An 11573-nucleotide genomic window follows, 5' to 3' on the forward strand; every position below is an offset into this window, starting at 1 on the left:
TGCGGATGCATGCAATAGGGGTTAATCATAAGTGGTATGCTTGTCCAAGTAAGGGTAGTACCCAAGCACCGGTCCACCCACATATCAAATTATCAAAGTACCGAATGTGAATCATATGAGCATGATGAAAACTAGCATGACGATAATTCCCATGTGTCCTCGGGAGCGCTTTCCTTTATATAAGAGTTTTTCCAGGCTTGTCCTTTACTACAAAAAGGATTGGGCCATCTTGCTGCACCTTATTTACTTTTACTATTTGTTACTCGTTACAAATTACCTTATTACAAAACTATGTGTTACCGATAATTCCAGTGCTTGCAGAGAATACCTTACTGAAAACTGCTTATCATTTGCTTCTGCTCCTCGTTGGGTACGACACTCTTACTTATCGAAAAGGCTACGATAGGTCCCCTACACTTGTGGGTCATCAGGTAACAGTTGCGCGAGTCCACGGAGGGCTCCACCCACGAAGGGTTCACGAAGAAGCAACCTTGTCTATCCCACCATGGCCATCGCCCATGAAGGACTTGCCTCACTTGGGTAGATCTTCATGAAGTAGGCGATCTCCTTGCCCTTACAAACTCCTTGGTTCAACTCCAAAATCTTGATGGAGGCTCCCAAGTGACACCTAACAAATCTAGGAGACACCACTCTCCAAAAGGTAATAGATGGTGTTTTGATGATGAACTCCTTGATCTTGTGCTTCAAATGACAGTCTCCCCAACACTCGAATCTCTCTCATAGATTTGGATATGGTGGAACGATGATTTGAGTGCAAAGCAACTTGGGGAAGGCTAGAGATCAAGGTTCTAGTGGTTGGATTGGAATGTCTTGGTCTCAACACATGAGTAGGTGGTTCTTTCTCAGAAAATGAGTAGTGGAAGTGTAGGAACGTTCTGATAGCTCTCTCCATGAATGGAGGATGGATGGAGGGGTATATATAGCCTCCACACAAAATCTAGCCGTTACACAAAATTCACCAAACTCGGTGGGACCAAAACGAGAAACTTGGTCAGACCGATATGGTTTAAAATGTGAACGTTAGAGTTTTCGGTGGGACCGATGTTCTAGGGTTAGGGTAAAACCTCAGCTCAGTTTGACCAATTACACAAACTCAGTGTAACCGATTTTGTTAATAAGCAAAACAGAGAGTTGGTCTAGCAAAATCGGTGGGACCGATTGCATATCTCGATGAGACCGAGATAATTGTAATAGGCAACATAGAGTTTGCAAGCCCATCTCGGTGAGATCGAACTGATTAGGGTTTCTGGCAGTGGCTATGTCAAACGAACTCGGTGGCGTCTGATAGATCAAATTGGTGGGGCCGAGTTTGACTTTAGGTTTGGGACATATGTGGAAATGAGGAAGTGGTTGAGGGCTTTGGAGTATATCACTAAGCACTTTGAGCAAGCAAGCCATTAAGCAACACCTCATCCCCTTTTAATAGTATCGGCTTTTCCTATGGACTCAATGTGATCTTGGACCACTAAAATGAAAATGTAGTCTTATGATTTTGCCAATGTTTGTCCTTAGCATCTTGAAGGGGTTCCACATCCTCTTGTCCATGCCACGTCTTTGTTGAACTCTCTGAAATATACTAGATAAAAGTATTAGTCCAACAAGAGATATGTTGACATTAATTACCAAAATAACCCAGGGAGCACTTGTGCTTTCAAAAAACCAACGCAAGCTCAAGAGGTAGCAGAAATAATTTTTGGCGCCCTTGCCGGGGAGATCTATGCCAAGCCAACACATACCAAGTACCCATCATGAACTCTCATCCCTCGCATTACATTATTTGCCATTCGCCTCTCGTTTTCTTCTCACCCACTTCTAAAACGATTTTCGAAAAGATTTGCCTTTTCTTCGCCCTTCTTCCATTCGATCTTGTGTTACCATGTGCCTTCTTTTTGCTTGCATCTTTGCTTGGTAAGAGTTTATGGATCCCCACCCACTTTCTAATATTTTTAAAGGATCCAATTATGATGAACCAATTGCTAGTGAGTTGAGTGCACTAGATTATCTTTATGGAGTTTTGCTTGATATCCGTGAATCTAGAAATTCTGATGAAGTGCTTTATAAAGTGATTCATGATAGATCTGTGAATAAAAAGAAAGATTGCAATGATGTTATTATAAATTCTATTAATGTCAAATGTGCTAATAATATGCAAAACCCTAAGCTTGGGGATACTGGTTTTGCTATATCCACTACTTGTTGCAACGATCATGATTGGGGTGATTCTTTTTATAATCTTGAAAATTTATTTAAGCCCATGATTCATATGAGATTGATAATAATGTTTGAAATAATACTGAAAGTGGGTTTGGAAGAGTGTCAACTTTAGATCCCACATATTTGGATAATGTTCGATCTTATGAAGTTTTTGATAAAAGTGGGTTTGGAGAGGTCATGACTATAGTTAATGATATTCCCACTATTTTGGAAGAGAACTTTGCATGCATGTGGATCATGTAGAGAAAGTTTTATGTGATAGCTATATTGTTGAATTTGAATATGATCCCACATGTAATTATTATGAGAGAGGAAAATATGGTTGTAGATATTTTCATGTTACTAAATTACCTCTCATTATGTTGAGATTGCTATTGTTTCCTTCTTCTTCCTTGCATATGGTAGTTTTTGCTTGTCTTGATAATTTGTTTGCCTATAAACTACCTATGCATAGGAAACATGTTAGACTTAAACTTGTTTGTTACATGTTTTACGATTCTCTCTTTGTGTTTCAATCATTATATTTCATGTGAGCATCATTAAAATTACCAATGCCTAGCCAAGGGCATTAAACAATAGCGCTTGTTGGGAGGCAACCCATTTTTTTGCTTTTTAGGTCCTGTTTTGCAATAAATAATTCATCTAGCCTCTAGTTAGATGTGGTTTTATGTGTAATTAGTGTTTGTGCCAAGTAAGACCTTTGGGATAGCTTACGATGATAGTTGATTTGATCCTGCTGAAAAAACAGAAACTTTTGCGCCAGGAGATTAGTTTTCATTTTTTAGCAGAAGCGAGATAAAATGCTTATTCTTTTTGCATATGATTAATAAGAAAAATTTATAGGACTTCCAAATATCTCAGGATTTTTGGAGTTACAGAAGTATTTGAATTATCCAGATTGCTATAGACTGTTCTGTTTTTTTACAGATTCTGTTTTCGTGTGTTGTTTGCTTATTTTGATGAATCTATGGCTAGTATCGGGGGGTATGAACCATGGAAAAGTTGGAATATAGTAGATATTACATCAATATAAATAAAGAATGAGTTCACAACAGTACCAAAAGTGGTGACTTATTTTCTTATACTAACGGAGCTTACGAGATTTTCTGTTAAAGTTTTGTGTTGTGAAGTTTTCAAGTTTTGGGTAAGGATTTGATGGACTATGGAATAAGTGTTGGAAATATGCCCTAGAGGCAATAATAAAATGATTATTATATTTCCTTGTTCATGATAATTGTCTATTATTCATGCTATAATTGTATTATCCGGAAATCGTAATACATGTGTGAATACATAGACCACAATGTGTCCCTAGTGAGCCTCTAGTTGACTAGCTCGTTGATCAACAGATAGTCATGGTTTCCTGGCTATGGACATGGGGATGTCATTGATAACGGGATCACATCATTAGGAGAATGATGTGATGGACAAGACCCAATCCTAAACATAGCACAAGATCGTATAGTTCGTTTGCTAGAGTTTTTCCAATGTCAAGTATCTTTTCCTTAGACCATGAGATCGTGTAACTCCCGGATACCGTAGGAGTGCTTTGGGTGTACCAAATGTCACAATGTAAGTGGGTGACTATAAAGGTATACTACGGGTATCTCCGAAAGTGTCTGTTGGGTTGACACGGATCAAGACTGGGATTTGTCACTCCGTATGACGGAGAGGTATCTCTGGGCCCACTCGGTAATGCATTATCATAATGAGCCCAAAGTGACCAAGTGTCTGGTCACGGGATCATGCATTACGGTACGAGTAAAGTGACTTGCCGGTAACGAGATTGAACGAGGTATTGGGATACCGACGATCGAATCTGGGGCAAGTAACGTACCGATTGACAAAGGGAATTGTATACGGGGTTGCTTGAATCCTTGACATCGTGGTTCATCCGATGAGATCATCGAGGAGCATGTGGGAGCCAACATGGGTATCCAGATCCCATTGTTGGTTATTGACCGAAGAGCCATCTCGGTCATGTCTACATGTCCCCCGAACCCGTAGGGTCTACACACTTAAGGTTCAGTGATGCTAGGGTTGTAGAGATATGAATATGCAGTAACCCGAAAGTTGTTCAGAGTCCCGGATGAGATCTTGGACATCACGAGGAGTTCCGGAATGGTCCGGAGGTGAAGAATTATATATAGGAAGTGCAGTTTCGGCCATCGGGAGAGTTTCGGGGGTCACCGGTATTGTACCGGGACCACCGGAAGGGTCCCGGGGGTCCACCGGGTGGGGCCACCCATCTCGGAGGGCCCCATGGGCTAAGTAGGGAGGGGAACCAGCCCATAGTGGGCTGGTGCGCCCCTTTGGCCCACCCCCTGCACCTAGGGTTGGAAACCCTAGGGTGGGGGGGCGCCCCACTTGCCTTGGGGGGTACTCCAACCCCCCTGGCCGCCGCCCCCCTTGGGAGATCTGATCTCCAAGGGCCGGCGCCCCCCCCCAAGGGGGCCTATATAAAAGGGGGGAGGGAGGGGCAGCCGCACCCTTGAGTCTTGGTGCCTCCCTCTCCCCTGCTACACCTCTCCCTCTCGCAGTAGAACGGCGAAGCCCTGCTGCGGTGACCTCCTGCATCCACCACCACGCCGTCGTGCTGCCGAATCTTCATCAACCTCTCCTTCCCCCTTGCTGGATCAAGAAGCAGAAGACGTCACGCTGACCGTACATGTGTTGAACACAGAGGTGCCATCCGTTCGGCGCTAGGATCTCCGGTGATTTGGATCACGTCGAGTACGACTTCCTCATCCCCGTTTTTTGAACGCTTCCGCGCGTGATCAACAAAGGTATGTAGATGCAATCCGATCACTCGTTGCTAGATGAACTCATAGATGGATCTTGGTGAAACCGTAGGAAATTTTTTGTTTTCTGCAACGTTCCCCAACAGTGGCATCATGAGCTAGGTCTATGCGCAGTTCTCTTTGCACGAGTAGAACACAATTTGTTGTGGGTGTAGATGTTGTCAACTTTCTTGCCGCTACTAGTCTTATTTTGCTTCAGCGGTATTGTGGGATGAAGCGACCCGGACCAACCTTACACGTACGCTTACGTGAGACCGGTTCCACCGACTGACATGCACTAGTTGCATAAGGTGGCTGGCGGGTGTCTGTCTCTCCCACTTTAGTTGGAGCGGATTCGATGAAAAGGGTCCTTATGAAGGGTAAATAGAAGTTGACAAATCACGTTGTGGATTTCACGTAGGTAAGAAAATGTTCTTGCTAGAACCCTATTGCAGCCACGTAAAACTTGCAACAACAATTAGAGGACGTCTAACTTGTTTTGCAGCAAGTGTTTTGTGATGTGATATGGCCAAAGTTGTGATGAATGATGAATGATATATATGTGATGTATGAGATGTTCATACTATTGTAATAGGAATCACGACTTGCATGTCGATGAGTATGACAACCGGTAGGAGCCATAGGAGTTGTCTTTATTTTTTGTATGACCTGCGTGTCATTGAGAAACGCCATGTAAATTACTTTACTTTATTGCTAAACGTGTTAGCCATAGTAGTAGAAGTAATAGTTGGCGAGCAACTTCATGGAGACATGATGATGGAGATCATGATGATGGAGATCATGGTGTCATGCTGGTGACAAGATGATCATGGAGCCCCAAGATGGAGATCAAAGGAGCTATGTGATATTGGTCATATCATGTCACTATTATTTGATTGCATGTGATGTTTATCATGTTTTTGCATCTTGTTTACTTAGAACGACAGTAGTAAATAAGATGATCCCTCATAATAATTTCAAGAAAGTGTTCCCCCTAATTGTGCACCGTTGCGACAGTTCGTTGTTTCGAAGCACCACGTGATGATTGGGTGTGATAGATTCCAACGTTCACATAAAATGGGTGTAAGACAGATTTACACATGCAAACACTTAGGTTGACTTGATGAGCCTAGCATGTACAGACATGGCCTCAGAACACAGTAGACCGAAAGGTCGAGCATGAGTCGTATAGAAGATACGATCAACATGAAGATGTTCACCGATGTTGACTAGTCCGTCTCACGTGATGATCGGACACGGCCTAGTCAACTCGGATCATGTTATACTTAGATGACTGGAGGGATGTCTATCTAAGTGGGAGTTCATTATATAATTGATTAGATGAACTTAATTATCATGAACTTAGTCTAAAATCTTTACAATATGTCTTGTAGATCAAATGGCCAATGTTGTCCTCAACTTCAACGCGTTCCTAGAGAAAACCAAGCTGAAAGACGATGGCAGCAACTATACGGACTGGGTCCAGAACCTGAGGATCATCCTCATAGCTGCCAAGAAATATTATGTCCTAGAAGCTCCTCTAGGTGACGCACCCGTCCCACAGAACCAAGACGTTATGAACGCTTGGCAGACACGTGCTGATGATTACTCCCTCGTTCAGTGCGGCATGCTTTACAGCTTAGAACCGGGGCTCCAAAAGCGTTTTGAGCGACACGGAGCATATGAGATGTTCGAAGAGTTGAAAATGGTTTTCCAAGTTCATGCCCGGGTCGAGAGATATGAAGTCTCCGACAAGTTCTTCAGCTGTAAGATGGAGGAAAATAGTTCTGTCAGTGAGCACATACTCACAATGTCTGGGTTACATAACCGCTTGACTCAGCTGGGAGTTAATCTCCCAGATGACGCGGTCATTGACAGAATCCTCCAGTCGCTTCCACCAAGCTACAAGAGCTTTGTGATGAACTTCAATATGCAGGGGATGGAAAGGACCATTCCTGAAGTATTTGCAATGCTGAAATCAGCAGAGGTAGAAGTCAAAAAGGAACATCAAGTGTTGATGGTGAATAAAACCACTAAGTTCAAGAAAGGCAAGGGTAAGAAGAACTTCACGAAGGACGGCAAGGGAGTTGCCGTGCCCGGTAAGCAAGCTGCCGGGAAGAAGCCAAAGAATGGACCCAAGCCCGAGACTGAGTGTTTTTATTGCAAGGGAAGTGGTCACTGGAAGCGGAACTACCCCAAATACTTAGCGGACAAGAAGGCCGGCAAAATGAAAGGTATATGTGATATACATGTAATTGATGTGTACCTTACTAGTACTCGTAGTAGCTCCTGGGTATTTGATACCGGTGCAATTGCTCACATTTGTAACTCAAAGCAGGAGCTGCGGAATAAACGGAGACTGGCGAAGGACGAGGTGACGATGCGCGTTGGGAATGGTTCCAAGGTCGATGTGATCGCCGTCGGCACGCTACCTCTACATTTACCTATGGGATTAGTTTTGAACCTCAATAATTGTTATTTAGTGCCAAGTTTGAGCATGAACATTGTATCAGGATCTCGTTTAATACGAGATGGCTACTCATTTAAATCCGAGAATAATGGTTGTTCTATTTATATGAGAGATATGTTTTATGGTCATGCTCCGATGGTGAATGGTTTATTCTTAATGAATCTCGAGCGTAATGCTACACATATTCATAGTGTGAATACCAAAAGATGTAAGGTTGATAACGATAGTCCCACATACTTGTGGCATTGCCGCCTTGGTCACATAGGTGTCAAACGCATGAAGAAGCTCCATGCAGATGGACTTTTAGAGTCTCTTGATTACGAATCATTTGACACGTGCGAACCATGCCTCATGGGTAAAATGACCAAGACTCCATTCTCAGGAACAATGGAGCGAGCAACCAACTTATTGGAAATCATGCATACTGATGTGTGCGGTCCAATGAGTGTTGAGGCTCGCGGTGGCTATCGTTATGTTCTCACCCTCACTGATGACTTGAGTAGATATGGGTATGTCTACTTAATGAAACACAAGTCTGAGACCTTTGAAAGGTTCAAGGAATTTCAGAGTGAGGTTGAGAATCAACGTGACAGGAAAATCAAGTTCCCGCGATCAGATCGTGGAGGAGAATACTTGAGTCACGAATTTGGCACACACTTAAGAAAATGTGGAATAGTTTCACAACTCACGCTGCCTGGAACACCTCAGCGTAATGGTGTGTCCGAACGTCGTAATCGCACTCTATTAGATATGGTGCGATCTATGATGTCTCTTACCGACTTACCGCTATCATTTTGGGGCTATGCTTTAGAGACTGCCGCATTCACTTTAAATAGGGCTCCGTCGAAATCCGTTGAGACGACACCGTATGAATTATGGTTTGGGAAGAAAACTAAGCTGTCGTTTCTAAAAGTTTGGGGATGCGATGCTTATGTCAAGAAACTTCAACCTGAAAAGCTCGAACCCAAGTCGGAAAAATGCGTCTTCATAGGATACCCTAAAGAAACTATTGGGTATACCTTCTACCTCAGATCCGAAGGCAAGATCTTTGTTGCCAAGAATGGATCCTTTCTAGAGAAGGAGTTTCTCTCGAAAGAAGTAAGTGGGAGGAAAGTAGAACTTGATGAAGTATTACCTCTTGAACCGGAAAGTGGCGCAACTCAGGAAAATGTTCCTGTGGTGCCTGCACCAATTAGAGAGGAAGTTAATGATGATGATCAAGATACTTCTGATCAAGTTCCTACTGAACTTTGAAGGTCCACAAGGACACGTTCCGCACCAGAGTAGTACGGCAACCCTGTCTTGGAAATCATGTTGTTAGACAATGGTGAACCTTCGAACTATGAAGAAGCGATGGCGGGCCTGGATTCCGACAAATGGCTGGAAGCCATGAAATCCGAGATAGGATCCATGTATGAAAATGAAGTATGGACTTTGACTAACTTGCTCGATGATCGGCGAGCCATAGAAAATAAATGGATCTTTAAGAAGAAGACAGACGCGGATGGTAATGTGACCATCTATAAAGCTAGGCTTGTCGCTAAGGGTTATCGACAAGTTCAAGGGGTTGACTACGATGAGACATTCTCTCCCGTAGCAAAGCTGAAGTCTGTCCGAATAATGTTAGCAATTGCCGCATACTATGATTATGAGATATGGCAAATGGACGTCAAAACGTCATTCCTTAACGGTTATCTTAAGGAAGAACTGTATATGATGCAGCCGGAAGGTTTTGTCAATCCTAAGAATGCTGACAAGGTGTGCAAGCTCCAACGCTCGATTTATGGGCTGGTGCAAGCATCTCGAAGTTGGAACATTCGCTTTGATGAGATGATCAAAGCGTTTGGGTTTATGCAGACTTATGGAGAAGCCTGCGTTTACAAGAAAGTGAGTGGGAGCTCTGTAGCATTTCTCATATTATATGTAGATGACATACTTTTGATGGGAAATGATATAGAGCTTTTGGACAGCATTAAGGCCTACTTGAATAAGAGTTTTTCAATGAAGGACCTTGGAGAAGCTGCTTATATATTAGGCATCAAGATCTATAGAGATAGATCAAGACGCCTCATAGGTCTTTCACAAAGCACATACCTTGATAAGATATTGAAGAAGTTCAATATGGATCAGTCTAAGAAGGGGTTCTTGCCTATGTTGCAAGGTGTGAAATTGAGCTCAGCTCAATGTCCGACCACGGCATAAGATAGAGAAGAGATGAGTGTCATCCCCTATGCCTCAGCCACAGGTTCTATTATGTATGCCATGCTGTGTACCAGACCTGATGTAAACCTTGCCGTAAGTTTGGTAGGAAGATACCAAAGTAATCCCGGCAAGGAACACTGGACATCGGTCAATAATATCCTGAAGTACCTGAAAAGGACTAAGGACATGTTTCTCGTTTATGGAGGTGACGAAGAGCTCGTCGTAAAGGGTTAAGTCGACGCTAGCTTCGACACAGATCTGGATGACACTAAGTCACAAACCAGATACGTGTATATTTTGAATGGTGGGGCAGTAAGCTGATGCAGTTGCAAGCAAAGCGTTGTGGCGGGATCTACATGTGAAGCGGAGTACATGGCAGCCTCGGAGGCAGCACACGAAGCAGTCTGGTGAAGGAGTTCATTACCGACCTAGGAGTCATACCCAATGCGTCGGGCCCGATGACTCTCTTCTGTGACAACACTGGAGCTATTGCCCTTGCCAAGGAGCCCAGGTTTCACAGAAAGACCAGGCATATCAAGCGTCGCTTCAACTCCATTCGTGAAAGTGTTCAAAATGGAGACATAGAGATTTGTAAAGTACATACGGACCTGAATGTAGCAGATCCATTGACTAAACCTCTCCCTAGAGCAAAACATGATCAACACCAGAATTCCATGGGTGTTCAATTCATCACAATGTAACTAGATGATTAACTCTAGTGCAAGTGGGAGACTGTTGGAAATATGCCCTAGAGGCAATAATAAAATGATTATTATATTTCCTTGTTCATGATAATTGTCTATTACTCATGCTATAATTGTATTATCCGGAAATCGTAATACATGTGTGAATACATAGACCACAATGTGTCCCTAGTGAGCCTCTAGTTGACTAGCTCGTTGGTCAATAGATAGTCATGGTTTCCTGGCTATGGACATGGGGATGTCATTGATAACGGGATCACATCATTAGGAGAATGATGTGATGGACAAGACCCAATCCTAAACATAGCACAAGATCGTATAGTTCGTTTGCTAGAGTTTTTCCAATGTCAAGTATCTTTTCCTTAGACCATGAGATCGTGTAACTCCCGGATACCATAGGAGTGCTTTGGGTGTACCAAACATCACAACGTAACTGGATGACTATAAAGGTATACTACGGGTATCTCCAAAAGTGTCTGTTGGGTTGACACGGATCAAGACTGGGATTTGTCACTCCGTATGACGGAGAGGTATCTCTGGGCCCACTCGTTAATGCATCATCATAATGAGCTCAAAGTGACCAAGTGTCTGGTCACGGGATCATGCATTACGGTACGAGTAAAGTGACTTGCCGGTAACGAGATTGAACGAGGTATTGGGATACCGACGATCGAATCTCGGGCAAGTAACGTACCGATTGACAAAGGGAATTGTATACCGGGTTGCTTGAATCCTCGAAATCATGGTTCATCCGATGAATCATCGAGGAGCATGTGGGAGCCAACATGGGTATCCAGATCCCGCTGTTGGTTATTGACCGGAGAGCCATCTCGGTCATGTCTACATGTCTCCCGAACCCGTAGGGTCTACACACTTAAGGTTCGGTGATGCTAGGGTTGTAGAGATATGAATATGCAGTAACCCGAAAGTTGTTCAGAGTCCCGGATGAGATCCTGGACGTCACGAGGAGTTCCGGAATGGTCCGGAGGTGAAGAATTACATATACGAAGTGCAGTTTCGGCCATCGGGAGAGTTTCGGGGGTCACCGGTATTGTACCGGGACCACCGGAAGGGTCCCGGGGGTCCACCGGGTGGGGTCACCCATCCCGGAGGTCCCCATGGGCTAAGTAGGGAGGGGAACCAGCCCATAGTGGGCTGGTGCGCCCCCTTTGGCCCACCCCC

The sequence above is a fragment of the Triticum dicoccoides genome, chromosome 3A (genome assembly GCF_002162155.2).
Source record: "Triticum dicoccoides isolate Atlit2015 ecotype Zavitan chromosome 3A, WEW_v2.0, whole genome shotgun sequence".
Classification (NCBI taxonomy): Eukaryota; Viridiplantae; Streptophyta; class Magnoliopsida; order Poales; family Poaceae; genus Triticum; species Triticum dicoccoides.